Genomic DNA, 26,080 nt, shown 5'->3' on the forward strand with positions numbered 1-26,080 from the left:
GTGAATAACAATGATTGTTGTGCCACAATAAGGGTACCTGTCAAGGGGTGGGGTATATTAGGGAGCAAGCCTACAGGCATTACCTGAAGATGTATTGGACACGGGACAGCAGGAAAAATGGGCCAGAATAAGGAAGACTTTGACAAGAGTCAGTAACTAGATGACTGGGTGACTCCTGTCTTCTGCTGAAAGTTTTTACAGCAGGCAGGTGAGCATCAGGATTGTACCATGGGGCAATGGAAGAAGGTTGTCTGGTCATGGCTATAAGCAGTACCTTCTGAAGAAGCTTCTGGCTCACGTATGGCCAACTCATGTATGGCCAGTACAGAGTGAGGAAGCCTCCAACTCATGTATGGCCAGTATACCGTGAGGAAGTCTCCAACTCATGTATGGACAGTATAGGGTGAGGAAGCCTCCAACCCATGTATGGCCAGTATAGTGTGAGGAAGCTTCCAACTCATGTATGGCTAGTATAGGGTGAGGAAGCCTCCAACTCATGTATGGCCAATATAGGGTAAGGAAGCCTCGAACTCATTTATGGCCAATATAGGGTAAGGGAGTCTCCAACTCATGTATGGACAGTATAGGGTGAGGAAGCCTCCAACTCATGTATGGCCAGTATACCGTGAGGAAGCCTCGAACTCATTTATGGCCAATATAGGGTAAGGGAGTCTCCAACTCATGTATGGACAGTATAGGGTGAGGAAGCCTCCAACTCATGTATGGCTAGTATAGGGTGAGGAAGCCTCCAACCCATGTATGGCCAGTATAGGGTGAGGAAGCCTCCAACTCATGTATGGCCAGTATAGGGTGAGGAAGCCTCCAACCCATGTATGGCCAGTATAGGGGGAGGAAGCCTCCAACTCATGTATGGCTAGTATAGGGTGAGGAAGCCTCCAACCCATGTATGGCCAGTATAGGGTGAGGAAGCCTCAAACTCACGTATGGCCAGTATAGGGTGAGGAAGCCTCCAACCCATGTATGGCCAGTATACCGTGAGGAAGTCTCCAACCCATGTATGGCCAGTATACCGTGAGGAAGTCTCCAACCCATGTATGGCCAGTATAGTGTGAGGAAGCTTCCAACTTATGTATGGCCAGTATAGTGTGAGGAAGCCTCCAACTCATGTATGGCCAGTAAAGGGTGAGGAAGCCTAAAACTCACATATGGCCAGTAAAGGGTGAGGAAGCCTCCAACTCATGTATGGCCAGTATACCGTGAGGAAGTCTCCAACCCATGTATGGCCAGTATACCGTGAGGAAGTCTCCAACCCATGTATGGCAAGTATAGTGTGAGGAAGCTTCCAACTTATGTATGGCCAGTATAGTGTGAGGAAGCTTCCAACCCATGTATGCCAGTATAGGGTGAGGAAGCCTCCAACCCATGTATGGCCAGTATAGGGTAAGGAAGCCTCCAACTCATGTGTGGCCAGTAAAGGGTGAGGAAGCCTCCAACCCATGTATGGCCAGTATAGGGTGAGGAAGCCTCCAACTCATATATGGCCAGTATAGGGTGAGGAAGCCTCCAACTCATGTATGGCCAGTATAGGGTGAGGAAGCCTCCAACTCATGTATGGCCAGTATAGGGTGAGGAAGCCTCCAACTCATGTATGGCCAGTATAGGGTGAGGAAGCCTCCAACTCATGTATGGCCAGTATAGGGTGAGGAAGCCTCCAACTCATGTATGGCCAGAATAGGGTGAGGAAGCCTCCAACTCATGTATGGCCAGTATAGGGTGAGGAAGCCTCCAACTCATGTATGGCCAGTATAGGGTAAGGGAGTCTCCAACTCATGTATGGACAGTATAGGGTGAGGAAGCCTCCAACTCATGTATGGCTAGTATAGGGTGAGGAAGCCTCCAACCCATGTATGGCCAGTATAGGGTGAGGAAGCCTCCAACTCATGTATGGCCAGTATAGGGTGAGGAAGCCTCCAACCCATGTATGGCCAGTATAGGGGGAGGAAGCCTCCAACTCATGTATGGCTAGTATAGGGTGAGGAAGCCTCCAACCCATGTATGGCCAGTATAGGGTGAGGAAGCCTCAAACTCACGTATGGCCAGTATAGGGTGAGGAAGCCTCCAACCCATGTATGGCCAGTATACCGTGAGGAAGTCTCCAACCCATGTATGGCCAGTATACCGTGAGGAAGTCTCCAACCCATGTATGGCCAGTATAGTGTGAGGAAGCCTCCAACTCATGTATGGCCAGTAAAGGGTGAGGAAGCCTAAAACTCACATATGGCCAGTAAAGGGTGAGGAAGCCTCCAACTCATGTATGGCCAGTATACCGTGAGGAAGTCTCCAACCCATGTATGGCCAGTATACCGTGAGGAAGTCTCCAACCCATGTATGGCAAGTATAGTGTGAGGAAGCTTCCAACTTATGTATGGCCAGTATAGTGTGAGGAAGCTTCCAACCCATGTATGCCAGTATAGGGTGAGGAAGCCTCCAACCCATGTATGGCCAGTATAGGGTAAGGAAGCCTCCAACTCATGTGTGGCCAGTAAAGGGTGAGGAAGCCTCCAACCCATGTATGGCCAGTATAGGGTGAGGAAGCCTCCAACTCATATATGGCCAGTATAGGGTGAGGAAGCCTCCAACTCATGTATGGCCAGTATAGGGTGAGGAAGCCTCCAACTCATGTATGGCCAGTATAGGGTGAGGAAGCCTCCAACTCATGTATGGCCAGTATAGGGTGAGGAAGCCTCCAACTCATGTATGGCCAGTATAGGGTGAGGAAGCCTCCAACTCATGTATGGCCAGAATAGGGTGAGGAAGCCTCCAACTCATGTATGGCCAGTATAGGGTGAGGAAGCCTCCAACTCATGTATGGCCAGTATAGGGTGAGGAAGCCTCCAACTCATATATGGCCAGTATAGGGTGAGGAAACCTCCAACTTATGTATGGCCATTGGCCAGTATAGGGTGTGGAAGCCTCCATCTCATGTATGGCCAGTATAGGGTGTGGAAGCCTCCATCTCATGTATGGCCAGTATAGGGTGTGGAAGCCTCCATCTCATGTATGGCCAGTATAGGGTGAGGAAGCCTCCAACTCATGTATGGCCAGTATAAGGTAAGGAAGCCTCCAACACATGTATGGACAGTATATTGTGAGGAAGCCTCCAACCCGTGAGGAAGCCTCTAACCCGTGTATGGCCAGTATAGGGCTATGAAGTCTCCAATTCAGTCATGTATGGCTAGTACAGGGTGAGGAGGTCTCCAACTCATGTATGGCCAGTATAAGGTGAGGAAGATTTCCAACTCATTGGATTGGAGGAAGACTCCAATCCAACCTATGTATGGCCACCCAGTATAGGGAAAGAAGCCTCCAATCATTGTATGGTCAGTAAAGGGTGAAGAAGCCTCCAACTCATATACGGCGAAAATAAAATGAATAAGCCTCCAACTCATGTATTACCAGTTCAGGGGAGGAAGCCTCTCTGCAGCGAAGCAGGTCTTTTCAGACCGTTGTGCAGCGCCAGATATGGGCACTGCTATAGCAATAATGCTATAACCTATACCTCTTGTAAAATGAAGCTTTTTCCAAAATGCAGTATCCAGAACAGCCACATACATTCCATATATACAGTAATATTAACACGGTAGGCTATTAAACTTTGCCTATGATGGAGATTAGATAGTGAGCTCCGCCTCCTCTGAGGACAGTCAGTGACATGACTATGTACTCTGTAACGTGTTGCGGAGTTAGTCCTGTATAAATACATAATATTAATATGGTAGGACATTAGACTATTATTATGGTAGGGATTAGATTGTGAGCTCCTCTGTGGACAGTCATTAACCCATTCGCGTTCCGTCGTCGTTTTCACTTGAGCAATGTTCACCTCCCATTGATTAGCCTATAACTTTATCACTACTTATCACAATGAACTGATCTATATCTTGTTTTTTTCGCCACCAATTAGGCTTTCTTTGGGGGGTACATTTTGCTAAGAGACACTTTACTGTAAATGCATTTTAACAGGAAGAATAAGAAAAAAACGGAAAAAATTCATTATTTCTCAGTTTTCAGCCATTATAGTTTTAAAATAATACATGCCTCCATAATTAAAACTCACGTATTGTATTTGCCCATATGTCCCGGTTATTACACCGTTAAAATTATGTCCCTATCACAATGTATGGCGACAATATTTTATTTGGAAATAAAAGTGCATTTTTTCCGTTTTGCATCTATCACTATTTCCAAGTTTAAAATAAAAAAAATATAGAAATATTTCATCTTTACATTGATATTTAAAAAGTTTAGACCCTTAGGCAAATATTTACATGTTTTTTTTTTTTTATTGTAATGTTTTTTGTTTTTTTTATATTAAACAATTTATTTGGGTATTTTTGGGAGGGTGGGATGTAAACCATAGTTTTTTTAATGTTATTGTGTGTTGATTTAAATTTTTTTTACTTTTTGTTGTAGTTTTACTTTTTGGCCACAAGATGGCGGCCATGAGTTTGTTTACATGACGTCACTCTAAGCGTAACACAGCTTAGAGTGACGCATCGGGGAGGGAACAGCCAGAAAAAGCGAAGCTTCCGAGAGAAGCTGTCGCTTTTTCAGCGGGGGAGAGGAATCAGTGATCGGGCACCATAGCCCGATTCACTGATTGCCTGGCTAACGAACCGCGGGCCGGGAGCCCGCGTGCACGCGCGCGATTGGCCGCGGGAGCGCGCATGGTTCCTGGACGTAGTTTCTACGTCCAGGAACCAAAATAGGTTAACATGACTGTGTACTCGGTTAAAGAGACACTGAAGCGAAAAAAAAATTATGATATTATGATTTGTATGTGTAGTACAGCTAAGAAATAAAACATTAAAGGGAACCAGAGCGGAACGTAAGAAAAAAAAGAAAAAGCTTTTATACATACCTGGGGCTTCTTCCAGCCCTATAAGCCTGGATCGCTCCCACGCCGTCATCCTCCGCTTCCTGGATCGGTGGCCAATTGTCCACATCACAGGGGCTCCCTCCATACCCGCACGCATGCGGCTGCGCAGTAAGCAGCCGCACGCATAGGTATATGGAGGGAGCCCCGTGTGATGCGGACAATTGGCCGCGTCTGCCGGCCGACTGGCTGACTGGCGGCCATGACGGGACTCGGTACTGGCGGATCCAGGCAGCAAAGGACGGCGGCGTGGGAGCGATCCGTGCGTATGGGGCTGGAGGAAGCCCCAGGTATGTATAGAATCTTTTTCCTGGGGCCTCTGGTTCCCTTTAAGATCAGATACATCAGTCTAATTGTTTCCAGTACAGGAAGCGTTAAGAAACTCCAGTTGTTATCTCTATGCAAAAAAGCAATTAAGCTCTACGTGGAGAGGGCTGTCTTCTGACTTTTATTAACTTAACTGTAAGTGAACAATTTACTTTTTCTCTGCCAGAGGAGAGGTCATTAGTTCACAGACTGCTCTGAAAGAATCATTTTGAATGCTGAATGTTGTGTAATCTGCACATATTAGAGAATGATGCAATAGTAGAAAAAACACTATATACCTGAAAATAAAAATATGAGAACATTTTCTTTGCTCCTAATCTTCTAGTAATTATTCATAGTACACAACCAATTCATTATATCATTTTTTTTTTCGCTTCAGTGTCTCTTTAAGTGCTGCAGAAGATTTCAGTGCTATATAAATAAGTAATAATAATAATATGGTAGGACATTACATTATGATTATAGTAGGAATAGCTTGTGAGCTCCTATGAGGACAGTGACATGACTATGTACTCTGTAAAGCGCTGCAGAAGATGTCAGTGCTATATAAATAAGCACTAATAATGTGGAGGACAGCGGCAGTTGTTGCGGGGGGAGGGGCAGAGAGGCGTGGTCAGTGAGTGACGCTGTCTCTGATGTGCTGTATTTGTATGCTATTTTGATGGGGATGCTACAATGCTGGAACATTGGGCCCCCCAGAAAAGAATAGTGCAGGTGTTACCTCTAGGGCAGTTTCCTCCCTGTTCGCGTTGTGCTTCTCCGTGTCCAGTGCAGAGTAAACATATTACTGGGCAGAGGAGAGGACTGACTGGGCCGACACTGATGGAGAAATCATCTGCAATCATAGCTGGGACACCGAGTCCAACATGACACCTAACTAATGGAATGCTCGGCTCCCTCCAGAACGATACGATCGCTCATTTCCTGACAGTGCTGCTGGGAACAGGAGTATTAAACATGCATTGGGAAAGAAGAACTCCGCACAGAACTCTGATCAGTGACTTCCGTACAGAAGGGCAGAACTGCAGCATAATACTGCACATCGTGCGTGTTTTCTCTACGAGTTATTAGCTGCTGTGGAAAAAAACGTGCACAATTTTCTGCATACAAACGCACATGGGGGTTGATTCCCTATAACAAATAGCATGCTTTATCAGAATTGACACGCCTTATCAGAGTAGCATAGCAAGTGCTACGAACTTATGCCTGCTAATTGGCAATGACGAGAGCTCCACTCGTCCTGCCCTGAGCCTCTGCGGGTCCAATCACTTTAAAGGACAGTATCCCAGCACTTTGATTGGCCCAAAAGGCTGCCTGTCACTTGACAGGAAACTTGACATCAAAGTGCGGGGATAATGTCGTTTAAAGTGATTGGACTTGCAGGGTCTCAGGGCAGGACGAGTGGAGCTCTCGTCATTGCCAATTAGCAGGCATAAGGTCCTAGCTCTTGCTATGCTACTCTTATAAGGAGTGTTAACTCTGATAAGACATGTTGACTCTGATAAGGCGTGTTAACTCTGATTGGCAAGCTATTTGTTATAGTGAATCAATCCCATGATGTGCAAAAAACACAAAACTGAAAGACAAGTGTGACCCCTGCTTAACCTGCCTGGCGTTCTATTAAGATCGCCAGGGAGGCTGCGGGAGGGTTTTTTTTTAATAAAAAAAAACCTATTTCATGCAGCCAACATGAAAGCCCACTAGAGGGCGCTCCGGAGGCGTTCTTCTGATCGCCTCCGGCGGCCAGAAGTAACACGGAAGGCCGAGTTTCGCTTACCTCGTCGCCATGGCGACGAGCGGAGTGACGTCATGGACGTCGTCAGCAGCCTCCGATCCAGCCCTTAGCGCTGGCCGGAACTGTTTGTTCCGGCTACGCTGGGCTCAGGCGGCTGGGGGGACCCTCTTTCGCCGCTGCATGCGGCGGATCGCCGCAGAGCGGCGGCGATCAGGCAGCACACGCGGCTGGCAAAGTGCCGGCTGCGTGTGCTGCTTTTTATTTGAGCCAAATTGGCCCAGCAGGGCCTGAGCGGCAGCCATCGGCGGTGATGGACGAGCTGAGCTCGTCCAGACCGCTCAGCAGGTTAACTGCCCACCAGTTCTCCTACAGCCTTTAGACCATAGCTCCCTCTTTGGGAACCAAATCCCTCTGCCCCTCTTTCTTCCTCATTTCTCCCTCTTGTAAAGGTCTGATGTAAACATCACTTTTTTATTTTTTTTTACTGAAATATTATTATTATGGATTTATAAATCACTAACCTATTCTGTGGTGCTGTGTTTATTTACCTCTAACTCCACAAGTCACTACCGCAGTGTGCCGTACTGAGTCGTGGAACGTGTGATACGCATAGAAGCGCCGGACATCTGGGTAATTAACCCCCTGTGTCCCATGCACACACCTGAGGCAATTAAGCCTCATTAGAATCACAAATTCGGCTAGTTATCTACTCGTGAGCCCATCGCTGCTCTCAAGAACTTAGTCCAACAGAACAGTGTTGTACAAATGTTAGCATTGTTACAAAGACGTATTCTTGTAAGGCCTCGTTCACATCCGCTTCACTGAGAAACGTGTGAAAGTGCGTGGTAAGAAACGCATGCGCTTGTGCATGCTTGCGCGTTTCTGTGCGTTTTGCTGCGCTTCTTTAAAGCACGTTTTGCTTATTGTAGCAGAAGCAGTTGTCAATAAATCTTTGGTTTTTATATGTAAATGTATTTTTTTTTTCCGATTAGGGGTAAAAACAGCATGCGCTTCTATGCGCTGAAAAAGCTCACCCATTCACCCTCTGTGCACCAAATATCTTACTCCACACCATCATGCACAGTGGTTTGATAACTCTATAAAAGAGCTGAAAAGACAAGGCCGAAAACGTCAGACTATGGCGCAAATCTCAGTCCCCAGAAGACAAATATGCCTTAATCCTCCACTTGAAGAACTACGAAAAGGTAATCAAGGGAAAAAAAGTCATCCTTTCTATCACAAGAGATTGCAAATGCAGTTAACAAACCAGCCCAACTGTTCCGCACAGTGGAAAAACTCTGCAACCTGGCATGTCAAAAATTTAATATCGAGTCTTCAAAGGACCGCTGTGACCAATTTGCCCATTTCTTCACAGACAAAGTCTCCGCTATAAGTTCCGCCATCCAACTTACAGCATCTGAGCCTAAAATAGCACCGAAGACCATTAGCAGAGACAACGTAACACCTTGGTCAAACTTCAAAGAAATTGATGAAGAAGTCACATCAAGCATCCCCCTTCACCTCCGCGTTACTACCTGTGACCTGGAGCCTGGCCCAACACAGTTCATGTTGAACTGCCCCGACCTGTTTGTACCGGTATTCCTCAAAATTGTTAACTGTTCCTTACAATCAGGGATATTTCCTGCTTTACTGAAGGAAGCAATCATCAGGCCTCTCCTCAAAAAACTCTCCCAGGACCCAGATGCAATGACCAGCTACAGACCTGTCTCTAACCTCCCCTTTCTGGGTAAGATAATTGAAAAAGCTGTATACCTCCAGCTAGAAGCCAAAATCCTACAAAACAACAGTTATGACCCATTCCAGTCTGGCTTCAGGAAACACCACAGCACGGAAACTGCCCTCATCCCAATATGCAACCACCTGCTCATGGCAAGAGACAGAGGAGAGTGCTCGATCCTCATACTGCTAAACATTTCTGCAGCCTTTGATACAGTTGACCATGACATCTTGATAAACAGGCTACAGGAATACTGCGGCATTGATGGCATAGTTCTTCAGTGGTTCCAATTCTTCTTGAGTGGCAGAACCCAAAAAAGTGTCTATGGGGCCCTTCCTGTCCACCCCTGTACCACTGAAGTATGGGGTGCCCCAAGGCTCAATCCTCTCTCCCCTGCTTTTCACAATTTACATGTTACCGTTTGGAAAACTAATCCAAAAACATGGCCTGACATACCACTGCTATGCAGACGACACCCAACTATATCTTTCCTTCAAGCCTGGTGTGACAGACCCAACTCCAACTATAAACGCCTGCTTACGTGAACTACAGCAATGGATGAATGACAACTGGCTGAAACTGAATGCAGACAAAACTGAAGTCCTTCTGATCGGAGGGCAGCGGATGACAACAAAACAACTTAACTTGCAGTCTTCACCGCTGGGAATAGAGGGCTCGGATCTACGCAGCTCTGATCATGTGCGTAGCCTGGGAGTTCTAATTGATGGGGATTTAAACTTCAGAACTCAAATCTCTGCTGTGGTGAAATCATCCTATTTTCACCTGAAGAGCATTGCAAAAATCAAGCACCTCCTCCCCCCAGAAGATCTGCCAACCTTAGTCCATGCCTTCATCACATCCCGACTGGACTACTGTAATGCTCTCTACACTGGCCTTCCAAAAAAGGTCTTGCACCGCCTACAGCTGATACAGAATACTGCTGCCAGACTGCTAACCAACCAACCCCGTCACTGCCACATAACGTCAGTCCTGCACTCCCTCCACTGGCTACCTATAGAATGGAGGGTCCTATTCAAGATCGGCCTACTGACATTTAAATCCCTGAATAATCTGGGCCCAGGATACATGAAAGATATGTTGCAGCTGCGTAGCAATCCCCGCATTCTCAGATCCACAGGTTCTAATAATCTAGTCATACCCAGAGTCCACTTGGAAACTTTTGGTCCCAGAGCCTTCTGTCATGCTGCCCCTACGTTTTGGAACTCCTTACCTCAACAGATCAGGACAGCTCCATCCCTGGAAGTGTTTAAATCCAGACTGAAAACCCACCTGTTCAGTTTGGCATTTGCAGAAATATAACTTTTGTTGTGTGAATACTTCATCCTACTACCAATTACTGAATCTGAGAGAGCCTAAGCGCTTTGAGTCCTATGGGAGAAAAGCGCTATAGAAATGTTATTGTATTCACTTGCATTGATGTGCGCTTTAAAGCTCAACGCACAGAAATGCATGCAACACTACGTTTTTGTAACGCTGCTCAGCGCAGCGCATAGATTTGAATCGGCTACATTTAATTACATGGGAAAATCGATACCTTGCAGAACGCACAGGGCAATGCGCTGTGGAAAGCGAACAGAAACGTCCCTGATGTGAACGAGGTCTAAATCACCAATGTGAAGGCCAACAATACTTGAGTCATTATATCTACAGTATATGGAATGCTAGTAATTCAATGGCTTATGCAAAAAGGGCAGGTGAGAGGGGGCAGCCTTGTCTTGTTCCTCTTTCCAAACAGGAAAAGGGAGATATTTCTATTACCAGTTTGTATCTTAGCAACAGGTTTTGCAATCAGATTTTTTTAAATATACAGTATATTTTTTAAAAAAGGACTTTTGATGTGAAAATCTTCCAGTACTGCGCACAGATGTGTCCACTCAAGCTTTTCCTGCGCGGCGAGGCACAACTACTCTCGAACCAGAACTCAAATATGTCATGAGACATCCTAAATGTATGTCTGTACTTGGATATTACCGTTATAGTGCTTCTGATTACGAAAGGAGACTACCCCATATAGTTATTATAATGTATTTAGATAACACTGAGTGCATAGTCATTTCACTGACTGTCCTCAGAGGAGCTCACAAGCTAATCCTATCATAGTATAATGTCCTACCATATTATTATTACTATTATTATCTATATATATAAAATCAGGGTGTGTGTGTGTGTGTGTGTGTGTGCGTGCGTGCGTGCGCCGCGATCACTCGAAAACTCCTTGACAGATTTCAACTAAACTTGGTATACAGATCCCTTACTACCTGGGATATGTTCTGGGGGTCTCGTGTCCCCCCTGCACACCTGGGCAAAGCCACAAGCAGCCAATCAAATTTCAGCAGCTCCTTTTCAATGGGAAAATATAAATTGCAGCCATTCTTGAGGTGCGTACACACATGCGACTATAGTCGTTTGTAACGATCGTTCCCCGATCTTTACCAACGACGATCGTTACAAAAAACGAACCACCGACTATTAAGGCAAACGACGAACGAGCCAAATCGCTACAAAAGAAAGTTCTGTCTCGGCGGATTTTAACCAACGATGATCGTTTGCAAAAGTAGTACATCGTTGGAAAACGTTCGTTCGTACTAGGCTTGACATGCGCATTTCACTATTTCTCCATGGAACTTCTCATTTTTATGCGCAGGCGCAATAGTTGCTTTCTGTGATGTAACGTTCGTTCTAACGATCAGATCGTTACACACATTTTAAAACTACCTTTACTTAGGTCGTTCTTTCATCAATTAAAAGTTTGTTCGTCGTTCTTAACGAACGATCGTTGTCGCATGTGTGTACGTAGCATTAGGCTCCCTGCACACTGCAAATCCGATTTGCGTTTCTGATTCCGATTTTCCCTGAATGCTATCAACAGAAAAACACAGAAAAAAACGCAGCATGCAGTAACGATTAAAAATCGGAATTTGAATCGCATGTAAAAAATTATTAAAAATCGGAATCGCATGCAGTGTGCAGCCATTCTTACACTGTTAATGGCAGGGTTCCCAAACTTGACACAGTGGGCCACTGGGTGACTGTGATTACTACTCAGAAAAGTGGGTGGAGCCTCCAACAGCCAATCAGAATTCAACTATTGATTTTCAAGGGGAATATTCACATTGCTGGCATTCTTACACTGTTAATGGCAGAGGCCTCAAACCTGCTACAGTTGGTCATTGTGTGACTGGAGTTCAAATTCAGTAAAGGGGGTGGAGCCACAAACAGCCTATCAGATTTGTTTTATTTCAATGGGAAAATTTAAATTATTGATGCCAAGGGCCACAAAGCTCACAAACTTGTTTATTGAGTGACTGTGTGTCAAGGCTAGAAACAGCCAACAACCAAATGCATACCAGGGCAACGCCGCGTCATCAGCTAGTGTATTAATATAGCACTGACATCTTCTGCAGCACTTTACAGAGTACATAGTCATGTCACTGACTGTCCCCAGAGTTAGAAGGTAGGGATTAGATTGTGAGCTCCTCTGGCCCAGAGGAGCTCACAATCTAATCCCTACCTTCTAATTTTAATGATATTCCACTAGCAGCTTTCTCCGGCTCCCAAATTTCTGTGTCTCTTTTTTTTCAAATGTACGCTACACGTCTGTGTATCCTTCATTGGAAACAACATGTGTGCAAAGTAACGGTACGTATGCGCAATGCAATTTTTAAAATAGATTAGGCCTTACATATGATGAATGTAACGTGTATACAGTGGTGTAGCAATAGGGAGTGCAGAGGTAGCAACCGCATCGGGGCTCTTGGATCAGAGGGGCCCCAAGGGGCCCTCCCTCAACCACAGTATTAGCTCTTTATTGGTCCTGTGCTGATAATAATCACTTCTAGAGATGTTTTAAATAGTAGTAATCATGAATACACTGCTCCTCATCCCCTTCTTTCACCTCTGACACTGTGGCTGTCCTTGATTGGTTTTGGTGCGCTGTATAATTTTTTTATGTATATAGTACTTGGGGGGCCCCATGTAAAACTTGCACCGGGGCCCACTGCTTCTTAGTTACGGCACTGCGTGTATAGATGCCCCCTGCTGGGGAGGAGAGGGCGCTGTGGGGCATGCCAGGTTTCTAGTGACAACAACACCTGACTGCCGCCTGAGCCCGCATAAAGGCGCGTGGAAATTAGGGTGCATAGTAACTTAGTAGTAAAATATCGTTTTTTTACTTCAATTATCGTTCTTCACAAGGGGAGGGAATAAAACGATATGTAACAATCTATGGCTGGAGTGGACAAAATAAAACATGAGGCGTTATACTGGCAAAATTAAAATGCATTCCCTATATCTTTCATGCAAAGGGGGAGGGCAGGAGACCCTACACAAGGTTTTTATTACTACCGAACAATATTCCGATTATATTGCAGTGATCTTTATTCACAAGAAGAGGGCAGTAAACAATATTTAAAGAGACACTGAAGTAAAAAAATAATGATATAATGAATTGCAGTGTTCTCCACAGAATTTTTTTCCAGCTGGGTGGCATGAAAAAGAAGTAATGGCCAGAAGGGGCGAGATGAGAGAATGCAGGTCCGGTGCTTCTGTGAGCAACTCTGCTTACAGCAGAGGAGGTGGTGAGCCGATGACAGCCGGGTGCTCACCAAAACTAGCCGGGTGGAGCACCTGGCTAAAAGAGCCTGGGGAGAACACTGAATTGTATGTGTAGTACGGATAATTACTAGAACATTAGCAGCAAAGAAAATATTCTCATATTTTTATTTTCAGTTATATAGTGTTTTTTTTTAAACATTGCATCATTCTCTAATATTTGCAGTTTACACAGCAAATATCCGCACTCTAAATGATTTTACAGAGCAGGCCAGTGAACTATTGACCTGTCCTCTAGAGAGAAAAAGAAAATACAGTGACTGACAGTTGAGATAACAAGCTTCAGAAGACAGAGCTCCCTGCAACTTTGAAAGTCGTATAGCTCAGTGGCTCTTTTGCATAGATAACGACTGGAGTTTCTTAATTCTTCCTGTACTGGAAACAATATTAGACTTATGACTCTGCTCCTAATGTTTTATTTCTTAGCTGTACTACACATACAAATCATTATATCATCATTTTTTTTCTCGCTTCAGTGTCTCTTTAACGATTTATGGCTGGAGTGGACGAATTTCAGAAGAGGAGGACAATTTACTTCTTTAGACGATATTTAACAATAGCAAGCTGTACAGGCAAAATTACAATATAGATATCAGTGTTCTCCCCAGATATTTTTTCCAGCTGAGTGGCATGAAAAAGTAGCTGGGTGGGGCGAGATGAGAATGCAGAGCCGGTGCTTCTGTGAGCAACTCTGCTTACAGCATAGGAGGAGGTGAGCAGATGACAGCTGGGTGCTCACCAAAACTAGCCGGGTGGAGCACCCGGCTAAAAGAGCCTGGGGAGAACACTGGATATTTTCTTTAAAAATGGTAATCAACATTTTGAAGTAGCAGAAAAGGATATAAATAGCGGGCGCCCAAATTTCCACTCCAGCGCCCAAAGAATGATAAATTGTATTGAGTCTTATGGCAGCACCCAATTTATACACTTGTCGCATGCGCCCTTTTTTCCTGCTCTGACTGAGCCCTTTGTTCCCCACCTCACCACTCCTGCCAGAAACTGCTCCGTCATGCGCAGCACCATCGTCCCTCTTTCCCCATCCATAGCAACAGAACATGTCGCTAGGCTGTAGCCTCGGGATACACCTCTCGGCCTCAAACTGCCCCCGAGTGATCAAGTACCAATCGCTGCAGTCTTTGTTAAAACCGAGCTATGTAAAATTAACAGTGCAAGTGCATTGATCAGAGCCTGTTACTTTACTAGCTTTAGCGATTAGGGTTTCCCAGTCTGACCTCAGAGAACACTATGAGGTCATGTTTTCATATCTCAGTAATTCCACTGATAATTCTAAATAGCAGCAGCCATGTCACTGGGATGCAAAATACGCTTCATTCAGTTGCAAAACAAAAGAAATAACAGCTGTTTGAACTTTTTAGCACAGTTTTTGTTGCATCTGCAGTGTTTCCCCAGACAGATAAAAGTGTTTTGGCTTCTGTTTACTTTTAAGAAGACCATGGCCTCAACTCACTAACCTTACTCCTGTCTGTAATAACTCTTTTGAGCTGTTTTACAGTTATCACCATGGTGATATAATTGTGATAACTGTAAAACCGCTCTGAAGAGTTATTAAAGACAGGAGTTAAGCTTAGTGAATTGAGGCCAAGTCTTCTTTACATTGATAACAGCTCTAGGAAATACAAATGAATCCATCCAATGCCAAGACTCATAACAATAATTTAAATTAAATTAAAACTGTATGGAAGCAAATATTTTTAGCATCTCCTTAAAGAACAACGAAAGTGAGAAGAATATGGAGGCTACCATATACATTTTCTTTTAAACAATACCAGTTCCCTGGCAGTCCTGCTGATCTATTTGGCTGCAGTAGTGTCTGAATAGTACCAGAAACAAGCATGCAGCTAATCTTGCCAGATTTGACAATAATGTCAGAAACACCCAATCTGATACATGCTTGTTCAGGGGCTATGGCTAAAAGTATTAGAGGTGTAGGATCAGCAGGATAGCCAGGCAACTGGTATTGCCTAAAAGGAAGAAGTAAATATGACAGCCTTGATATCCGTCTCACTTCAGTTTTCCTTTTAAGGATACATGAGGCGAAATATAAAAAAATCTTATTTACTTATCGGGGCTTCCTCCAGCCCCTAGAAGGTTATGTGTCCCTGGCCAGGTCGGCAGCTGCTGCGGAGGGGACTCTGGGAGATTGGAGGGCGGAGCTACGGTGAGAGACACATAGGCTTCTAGGGGCGGGAGGAAGCCCCAGGTAAGTAAAACTGATTTTTTATAATTCGCTTTATGCATCCTTTAAGCACTAATAGAATATTGATAATAATTTACTGCATGTTTTGGGGATGATATCCATGTACTGTATCTTAAACATAGGTAAATACATAATGTATGTACACTGCATTAACCAGGGTTTGATATACTATTACTTTACACTGCCTGCTTGTCTCACCTGAGACTCTATGTAAGAATCTGAGGAATCTGAGCAGCTATGAGAAACGATTTGGGCCATTTTATCACAACATGTGCATATGAAACATATGTATATGTATCATGAAACTTCCATGAAAGCAAACATTCAACCATCTGAGCGCCTTTCCTGAGCAACCACTGAGATAAGCCATCCTGAGTGTCTGCCCTGAGCAACCGCTGAGACCAAAGACCCCGAGTGACTGCCCTGAGCAACCTCTGAGACCAAAAACCCAGAGTATCTGCCCTGAGCATCGGCGGATACCAAAGACCCTGAGTGTCTGCCCTGAGCAACCGCTGAGACCAAAGACTTCGAGTGTCTGCCCTGAACAACCTCTGAGACCAAAGACCCCAAGTGTCTGCCCTGAGCAACTGCTGAGACCAAAGACCCAGGGTGTCTGCCCTGAGCATCTGTGGATACCAAAGACCCAGAGTGTCTGCCCTGAGCATCGGCGGATACCAAAGACCCTGAGTGTCTGCCCTGAGCAACTTCTGAGACCAAAGACTTCGAGTGTCTGCCCTGAGCAACCTCTGAGACCAAAGACCCCAAGTGTCTGCCCTGAGCAACTGCTGAGACCAAAGACCCAGGGTGTCTGCCCTGAGCATCCGTGGATACCAAAGACCCTGAGTGTCTGCCCAGAGCAACCGCTGAGACCAAAGACTTCGAGTGTCTGCCCTGAGCAACCTCTGAGACCAAAGACCCCAAGTGTCTGCCCTGAGCAACTGCTGAGACTAAAGACCCAGGGTGTCTTCCCTGAGCATCCGTGGATACCAAAGACCCTGAGTGTCTGCCCTGAGCAACCTCTGAGACCAAAGACCCTGAGTGTCTGCCCTGAGCAACTGCTGAGACCAAATACCCAGGGTGTCTGCCCTGAGCATCCGTGGATAAGTAGAGATGGCCAGAACGGTTCGCCGGCGAACAGTTCCAGGTGAATTTCGGTTGTTCGCGTTCGCCCACGAACGTGAACTTTATGGCGGTTCGATTTGCTTCCTATACTACATCATTAGGGTCAACTTTGACCCTCTACATCACAGTCAGCGGGCACATTGTAGCCAATCAGGCTACACTCCGTCCTGGAGCCACTCCCCTCTTATAAAAGGCAGGCAGCGTCAGGCATTGGACTCACTTGTGTGCCTGCATTAATTAGAGAAGAAAAAGCTGCTGCAGACTCTCATAGGGAAAGCTTAGTTAGGCTCTTGTAGGCTTCTTAGCTTGCTCCTTGCTGATTCTTATTGCTAAAAAGCACCCCTCAACAGCTCTTTTGAGAGCTAATCCTTGTTCTTGTGATCCAAATTTTTTTGTGTGTGTGTCCCACTGACACTTGTGTTGCATAGACAGCCTTGGTAATTCCTACTGTGTGTGCCACTGCCAGGCCCAGCACATTCAGTGACTACCTGTGTGTGTGACAGGTGAACATTGTAATACCCATCACTGCATATACCTACCTGTTGTTCACAGTGCACCCACCTACCTACGTGACCGCACGCAGTGTCACTGTGCCTGTCCGGTACCTGTCTGTGTGTGACAGGTGCACATTGTAATATCCATCACTGCATATACCTACCTGTTGTGTTCAGTGCACCCACCTACCTATGTAAGTGCACGCAGTGTGATATACCACTCCGTGCATACCTGTTAACTGCACCTGTGTGACTGCACATTGTATTAGTCAAGTCAGTGCATACCTTTCACTTCATCCCCCCCAATATGGACAAAACAAAAGGCAGAGGCAGGCCACCTGGCAGGTGTGTACGAGGTCACGCTGTTGTGATTTTGTGCGGCCCTCGACCAAACACCTCATCTTTCTCAGCTTCTGCACGAAAGCGTGACATATCTTCCTCCTCCTGCTCTGATTCTGGCACCCCACTTAACACAGATTTTTCCCCGGGACTTTTGGTGTCTATCCCACTCCGTCATGCCCCCCTCCAGGTGTTAGACCCCTTGAAACATCTTTTCCATCACTTTTGTGGACAGCATAAATGTTTCTAAAGTTCGCCTCCCCATTGAAGTCTATTGTGGTTCGTGAAAGTACACGCAAATCAAACTTTCACGTTACGCAAACCGAAAATCGGAGGTCCGGGCATCTCTAGCCCTCAGTGTCTGCCCTGAGCAACCACTGAGACCAAAGACCCTGAGTGTCTGCCCTGAGCAACCACTGAGACGAAAGACCCAGAGTGTCTGCCGTGAGCAACCACTGAGATAAACTATCCTGACTCTGAGTTTCTGCCCTGAGCAACCGCTGAGACCAAAGACCCCGAGTGTCTGCCCTGAGCAACCCAGAAACCAAAGATTCCGAGTGTCTGCCCTGAGCAACCACAGAGACCAAGTGCCCTCAGTGTCTGCCCTGAGCAACCTCTGGGACCAAAGACCCCGAGTGTCTGCCCTGAGCAACCACTGAGACGAAAGACCCCGAGTGTCTGCCCTGAGCAACCCAGAAACCAAAGATTCCGAGTGTCTGCCCTGAGCAACCACAGAGACCAAGTGCCCTCAGTGTCTGCCCTGAGCAACCTCTGGGACCAAAGACCCCGAGTGTCTGCCCTGAGCAACCACTGAGACGAAAGACCCAGAGTGTCTGCCTTGAGCAACCACTGAGATAAACTATCCTGACTCTGAGTTTCTGCCCTGAGTAACCGCTGAGACCAAAGACCCAGAGTGGGAAACACAAGTGCCTGCGTTACGTGCAACATTATTTTTTTTCGGAGAGGAGTGTTTAGCGATGAGCTCAGTATTTCTCTTTATGTGAAACTTTAACTCTACAGGAATCTGAATAATCGGGAACCTAACCACATCTGTGTGTTTTTGGAAATCTAATTATCAATTCTCTGATGGATCTGATAGACTCATTATAAAATAGAATAAGTATCTGTGGTATGCTGGGACATGTAGTTCCATAACAACAAGAGACGCAGGTTGATGAAATGTCTGGTGAGCTGTGGATTCAGTTTTCCGTTAGGAGCTTAATGTACATTTTGTGAATTTTTTTACTTTGCAAAAACACAAACTTTAACCACAACTTTGCACAAGACTAATTAGATATGGGAAGCTAATGATTATTTACCCGCTAGCTTGACTCATTAACAACTACAGCCCCCTGCATCTACGGTTTCTCAACGTTACAGCATGTACCCCTTTATTAATGGGTTGGCCATTAATTACTTAATTACTTGGCCAAGTACCCCCAGTTTTCATCTCAAGTACCCCTCTGTTTATTAATGCTTTTTAAACATTTCTTGATACCCTTAATTTACTACACATACTTATTGAGGTTCTTTTTTTTTTCATCTTAAAACTTAATAGATTGACTATGACAAGTTCCCCCTGAGCCCAACTAAAATACGGGGTTCCACTTACCATGTGTTGAGAACGCTGGATCTAGAATAGGCACTCAGAGTATGCTGGGAGTTTTAGTTCTACAGCACTGCAGAAAATGCACCAGAATTACCTGATTGGAGAAGTGGGACTTCGGTCCAACAACGATGGTTGGCGAGAGTGGCGATGGTTGGCGTGAGTGGTGATGGTTGATGAGGGATGCTCAGTGCTCTCTCTCCGTGCTTCTGCTTAGGTCCCTGGGGAGATGGATGGTGAGGGATGGCAATAATCGGTGAGTGATACCCAACTCTCTCTTGGGCTCCACTCAGGTGCCAAGGGAGATAGTTGGCGAGAGTGGTAATGGTTGGTAAGGGATGTCCAGTGCTCTCTCCGTGGCTCTGCTCAGGTCCCAAGGGAGATGGATGGTGAGGGATAGTGATAATTGGTGAGGGATACCCAGCTCTCTCCTGGGATCCACTCAGGTGCCAGGAGAGATGGTTCTCGAGGGTTGTCCAGCACTCTCCGTAGCCCTGCTCAGATAAAAGGGGAGATGGTTGGTGAGGAATGGCAATGGTTTGGGAGTGTCAATGGTTGGAGAGGGATGCGCTCTCTGGGGCTCAGCTCAGGTGCCTGTGGAGGTGGCTGGTAAGGGATGTTGATTGTTGATGAGGGATACCCAACACCAAGGCTCTGCACAGGTACTAAGGGGAGATGGTTGGTGAGGGGTGCCCAGCACTCTCTGAGGCTTCACTCAGGTTCCAAGGGAGATGGTTTGTGAGGGATGGCGATTGTTGGCAAGGAATGCCCAACACTGTCCGGTGTTCTGCTCAGGTTCCAGGGCAGAGGGCAGGCAAGAGTGGTAATAATTGGCAACGGATGTCAACCCAGGGCTCTCCAGAGGCTCCGCTCAGGTTCCGGGGGAGATAGATGGCGAGGTATGACAGTGATTGGGGAAGGGTGCCCACCCAGTGCTCTTTAGGGGCTCCGCTCAGGTTCGGGTGGAAATGGCTGAAGAGGGATGGCGATGGTTGGCAAGTATTTCCCAGCACTCTCTGGGGTTCTGCTCAGGTACCAGGTGAGATGGCTGGTGAGTGATGCCCAGGACTTTCCAAGGGCGCTGCTCAGGTTCCAGTGGAGATGGCTGGTGAGGTATGCCCAGCTCTCTCCAGGGGCTCCGCTCAGGTTCCAGGGGAGATGGCTGGTGGGGTATGCCCAGCTCTCTCCAGGGGCTCCGCTCAGGTTCCAGGGGAGATGGCTGGTGGGGTATGCCCAGCTCTCTCCAGGGGCTCCGCTCAGGATCCAGGGGAGATGGCTGGCTGCTGCGTTGGGAGCTTCTGACTCTTGGGATGCCTCAGCTTCTCTGCAGGTACTTCAGGTCTCATTGCAGCAATTCAAGAGCTGCTTCAAAACTCAAGTTGCGTTTTCCACACAAACACTTGGTCCCCCTTCGCCTGTCTGCTGGGAGAAGGGAGGGAGGCAGGGAGGGAGGGGGTCCCTGAACAGCTCAAACTCAGAGACCACAAGGACTCTGCGGAGCCCAACTAATGGGACAGTGGCTCCCTCTGCAGGCCACAGTGGGGAACAATTCTACCTGCACAGATATATTGTGGCCTCTGCAATTCATTCCTGTCCAGGGAACAATCTACTAACCCATATATCTCATCCCAATCCCCACTCCACTAAAGAAGCTCAGTGAAGGCCAAACAAAGGTGAGAGCGCCATGTTGCATGGAATTATGGGTAGTAAAGTGTTAAAAATGTGCAGAAACGTGAATTACTGCTGCTGTCTGACTTGCGGGTGGCTGTGCAGAAGCTTTCTACCTAGAAGAATGGCGAACGGAGCAGATTTCATCTAATTTCTGACCTGTTCCTCAGTAGATGAGGAAAAGGAGACATGAGAAGATTTAAAGGTCCACTATCGCGAAAATGCTAAAATTTAAAATGCATGTAAACACATACAAATGAGAAGTATGTTTCTTCCAGAATAAAATGAGCCATAAATTACTTTTTTCATATGTTGCTGTCCCTTACAGTAGCTAATTGAAATATGACAGAACCAACAGGTTTTGAACTAGCTCATCTCCTCATGGGGGATTCTCAGCATGGCCTTTATTGTTTATAAAGACATTTCTGCAAAAGATTTATACAAATATGCTGGCCTGCCTCCCTGCTCACTGCGCACGTTCTTTTTTTTTTGGGAGTTGGCAGTCGGGTGCACCAACTGGCTGGTTTGGCTGTCTGCTGGGCGGACTGGCCTGCCGCCAGGTTATCTAGCAGTTCCCCCATAGCATTCCCTGACCTACCAGTGGACCCCCTCCTATGCTCCCACGGTTCTCCCATTGAGGCACCACAACTCTCAGCATGCCCCCATAGAAGAACCACAGCTCCCTGCATGCCCCCATAAAGCCATCACAGTGCCCAACATGGCACCACAGCACCCAGTATACCCCTGATTGATGCACAACAGCTCCCAGCATGCCCGCCATTAAGGTACCACAGCTGACTCTGCCTGGGGGACATCCAGGGCACCCCAGTATAGACCCCGGGCACATGCCACTGATCTTTAGGGCTAGCAACGCCCCTGACCAGAAGAGAAGGATGGTGAGGGGGTGTATGGTGAATGTATATGCTCTCATGATGAATAGTGATGAGCTGATCTGTGAACATTGTTGTGTTTTTGTTACCCAGGAAGTGTTAAAATAAAGTTACCGTATGTTAATTAAAGCAAACCTTTGACTTTAAGAGGAGGGAAAAACCCTAGCCCCAGTGGCTCCATGCGCCTGCACAGTGCGGCCGCGCTTGTTCATGGACGGGATTGCAGCCACGCAGGGCCGGATTTAGGCCAAGGCCGCCTAGGCCATGGCCTAGGGCACCACAGGAGGAAGGGCACCAGAGAAGCAGGCTAACCTGGTGCAGCATTTGCAAGGTTGCAAATGCTGCAATGCAGGGAGATCAGGTGAGCGCCTGTCTGCGGTACTCTGTTGCTAGCCGCCTGTGCAGCAGCCGCTTTGCTGTCTGTGCACGTTTGTATTGTGGCCGGCAGCTATGGACTTGGGCTGGAGATGGAAGGAAGAGGAAGCTTCTGCACTGGAGACGAGTGGAGAAATGAGTGGCTGCTGCAGTGTAAGGGCGAGCTGGCTACCTATACTGAAAGGGGGGTGGGAAAAGGAGGGATTAAAGGAGTCATCTGGTTACCTATACTGGAGGGAAAGGGGGGAGGGGTCATCTGGCTCCCTATACTGGGGGGGTGGTCATTAGGTTACCTATACTGGGGGCCGGTCATCAGGCTACCTATACTAGAGGGAATGGGGGATTGGTCATCTCGCAACCTATACTGAAGGGCGGCGGCTGGTGACAGTGGCCTTGGGCGGTAAAGAGTATAAATCCGGCCCTGGCAGCCACGCCCTACTGGACACGCCCTTGTCGAAAAGGTATGGGATGTCCTAGCATTGGATGTGTGGAGGCAAGGGGGACGGCTCTAATTATCCAGAGGCTTACCTCTATTAGAGAAGACAGACACCGAACATTTATATTGTGCTTTTCTCCTGGCGAACTCAAAGCGCCAGAGCTGCAGCCACTAGGGCGCACTCCATAGGCAGTAGCAGGGTTAGGGAGTCTTGCCCAAGGTCTCCTACTGAATAGGTGCTGGTTTACTGAACAGGAAGAGCTGGTCTTCAAACCCTGGTCCCCTGTGTTAGAGGCAGAGACCTTAAAGGACCTCTGTCACGAAAATCTTAAAACTTAAAAAAACATGTAAACTTATACAAATAAGAAGTACATTTCTCCCAGAGTAAAATGAGCCATAAATTACTTTTCTCCTATGTTGCTGTCACTTACAGTAAGTAGTAGAAATTTGACTTTACCGACATATTTTGGACTAGCCCATCGTCTCATGGGGGGTTCTCAGGGTTTTCTTTATTTTTAAAAGCACTTCGTGAATGGCAGTTGCTCTCTCCAACTGCCAAAAAAGTGTGCAGCAAGCAGGGAAGCTGGCCAGCATCTTTGTATAAATCTTTTTTAGGGAATGTATAAAGGATAAAGGCCATGCTGAGAATCCCCCATGAAGAGATGGACTAACCCAAAACCTGTCGGTAATGTCAGATTTCTACTACCTACTGTAAGTGACACAGCAACATAGGAGAAAAGTAATTTATGGCTCATTTTACTCTGGAAGAAATAAATGTACTTCTTATTTGAATGTGTTTTAAATTTTAAAGAGAATCTGTATTGTTAAAATCGCACAAATGTAAACATACTAGTGTGTTAGGGGACACCTCCTATTACCCTCTGTCACAATTTCGCCGCTCCCCGCCGCATTAAAAGTAGTCAAAAACAGTTTTAAAAAGTTTGTTTATAAACAAACAAAATGGCCACCAAAACAGGAAGTAGATTGATGTACAGTATGTCCACACATAGAAAATACATCCATACACAAGCAGGCTGTATACAGCTTTCCTTTTGAATCTCAAAAGATCATTTGTGTGTTTACCTTCTGTCCCCAGCTTCTCTCATGCACTGAAGTGACAGGCTTCCTGCAGACAGCTCTGCCTGTGCCTGTGTTTGTAATTCCTCAGTATGTGTCAGCCAGCTACTTTCACAGCCTAACAGAGGAGGATTTTTATCCAGCTCTCTTCTATCACTGATAAGAGAGCAGAGACGCTGCTGGCTTATGTAAATACACACACACTAGAGTGTGCATAGAGGGGCCTGGAGACTGCATAAACAGACCAGCATGGAAGAGTTGGCAGCCTTCCAGACACAGGCCGACAAGTCTGACAGGGGAAAGATACATTGATTTATTACAGAGACTGTTATAGTAGAAAGTGCTGCTGTAAGGCAGAGCACATTAGAACAGCTTTAGGAACTTGTAGGATGGTAGAAAAAACATTGTAATTTTTGGTACAGAGTCTCTTTAAGATGTTCGAGAGAGTTCCTCTTTAACTGGTACACTATCCAGCCACTTCTACTCTACTGAGGTAAGTACCTAAATGGGACAATTTTTTCCCCTACAATTAAAAAAAAAATAAGCGAGAAAGAGACACAACCCTCATTAAATACACTTTTTTTATATATATATTTCATAAATTTTCTTTAAAATAACTGTTACAGCATTCAGCAATTGAAAAAGTACTAAAAAGTAGTCAAAAAAGTACTATTATTCTTAGTGTTTTCTTGCTTGCTGGTGGTTTAAAAAGGCATTTTATTGAGAATGTGTGAAAATAGTCAATTCAATTTTGGGGTTTGTCCTATTAACTTTCCTCCTGAGTTTTCTTGAAGATCATTTTTTTTTATCTTACCTAAAAAATATATTTTTTTTTCTTTTTTTGTTGTTTTAGATTAACCCAAATAGTCACTTACCTTTGCCTAAAAATTCCCTCCTATAAGGCCCCTTTCATTTTACTCATTTGGGATTGAGGTGTTGGAGCCACATTTTGCCCTGTTTTTGTATAACATTGTATAACATTGCCATAAAACAGACCATTGAGGGAGGGTACATTTTTTAAATGCTTGCCTTACGACAGGGCAACGAGGGCACATGTTCTTCTTCAAATGCTTTTGTTAAAATGGCAATGAGAGAACATGTTTGTAATGCTTCTTTTAAAACAAGACATGAGAACCTATGTTCTTGAAATGCTTGTCTTGCCGCTGATAAAGGCGAATCGGGTGCAAAAAACAAATGTGCATTTGAGTCTGCTCTTGTAGATTCCTTTCTGCTTGAGAGAGCTTTGCCCCTCTTCACCTCCATTACCTGCTTGGTGTATCCGGTAGAGGAACTTCAGAAGATGGGCTCCATGGACCGGAAAGGGGGAAAAAACGATTAGATTGATGTTGGTCGCTCTCCAGAGAAATCAAAACAAAGAAAAAACAAAAGACCCCACTGGATGTCAGATACCAGGGGAGGACCCCTAAATTAAGGTAAAACTGTGAGGGTGGAAGAAGGCACCCCAGGGAACCAAGGACTAAATCGGTGCTCCAAGTCCGTGGTTCTGTCTAACAGACACTGAACTATTGGCCTGAGGAAGCGGGTTAGGCCGCGAAACGCGTAGTCTTTAGGTTCAATAACATGTCTTATCTCCCATACGTCACATGAAGTATTTATTTTAAAATATTTTAAAATATCTCATATCCATGGAGGGCCTTCTACCACCCTTCCACTCCCATTACCTTTCAGGAGAAGACCACCATTGCCAACCTACTGCATGACTCTTGTGCTGGAAATACACGGCTCGATTTTGAGCCATTAAGATGGCGGGATAGATAATTTCCGAAACGTCCGATCTCCTGCCTGATCGTTTCGCCGCTCGATTCTGCATTGAGGACAATGGAAAAAGATAAGAAAAACGAGCGGAAGATAAGAGAATCGCCTGCGGAAATCAAGCGGTGGAACGATCGAGCGCCAGATTTGAGTGGAAAATCGGGCCGTGTAGTCCCAGGATTACACCATGGGGATCTGACAAGCGCTGATGCCCATCATTACGCCACCACTGAGCGAACGTCGTTGGGTGGAAGCAGCGGAGGCACGCCCACTTCTCTGGCTAATTTGGAGCTGGTTACGCAAACAAATAAGTATCCAGATGCTGGTTAAATCTGGCTCCAAAATTGTAATTACTACACATTTTAAAGTGGACCTGAACTCAGAACTTCCTCTCTGCTCTAAAAAAAAAAAAAAGCAACAGCATAACAACCTTTAAAGGAAAACATTTCTTTGTTACCGCTGATACAAATCCTGCAATAAATCAGCAGTGTGTCTACTTCCTGCTTTCATAGAAGCAGACATAAGGTGAACATCCTGTGTTCAGAAACTAGCTGCTCTGCCATGGCAGAGGAGATTCCCGAGCTGGCAAAGCTGAGAGATCAAATTACACTTGTGATTAGTCACAGATGAATGGGAATTAGACAGGCTAAACTCTCTAAATCCATGCAGGGTGCATTTCTCTGTTTTCCTTCTGTCCTGTGCAAGAGTTCAGGTCCACTTTAACAGTCCTCCTTATGGCTATTGCTGACTGCA

The 26,080-nt window shown here is 45.9% G+C and overlaps 1 protein-coding gene across 1 annotated transcript in view; it reads right to left on the reverse strand.

Moving 5' to 3' along the window:
• The window catches only part of TSHR (thyroid stimulating hormone receptor), a 131,947-nt gene extending 111,453 nt beyond the window's left edge, over positions 1-20,494 (reverse strand). The window contains 1 exon segment of the mRNA XM_068254446.1: positions 19,206-20,494. The gene's annotated coding sequence lies outside the window, so the exon portion shown is untranslated.
• Positions 20,495-26,080: the final 5,586 nt, after the last annotated feature.

The sequence above is a fragment of the Hyperolius riggenbachi genome, chromosome 9, assembly GCF_040937935.1.
Source record: "Hyperolius riggenbachi isolate aHypRig1 chromosome 9, aHypRig1.pri, whole genome shotgun sequence".
Classification (NCBI taxonomy): domain Eukaryota; kingdom Metazoa; phylum Chordata; class Amphibia; order Anura; family Hyperoliidae; genus Hyperolius; species Hyperolius riggenbachi.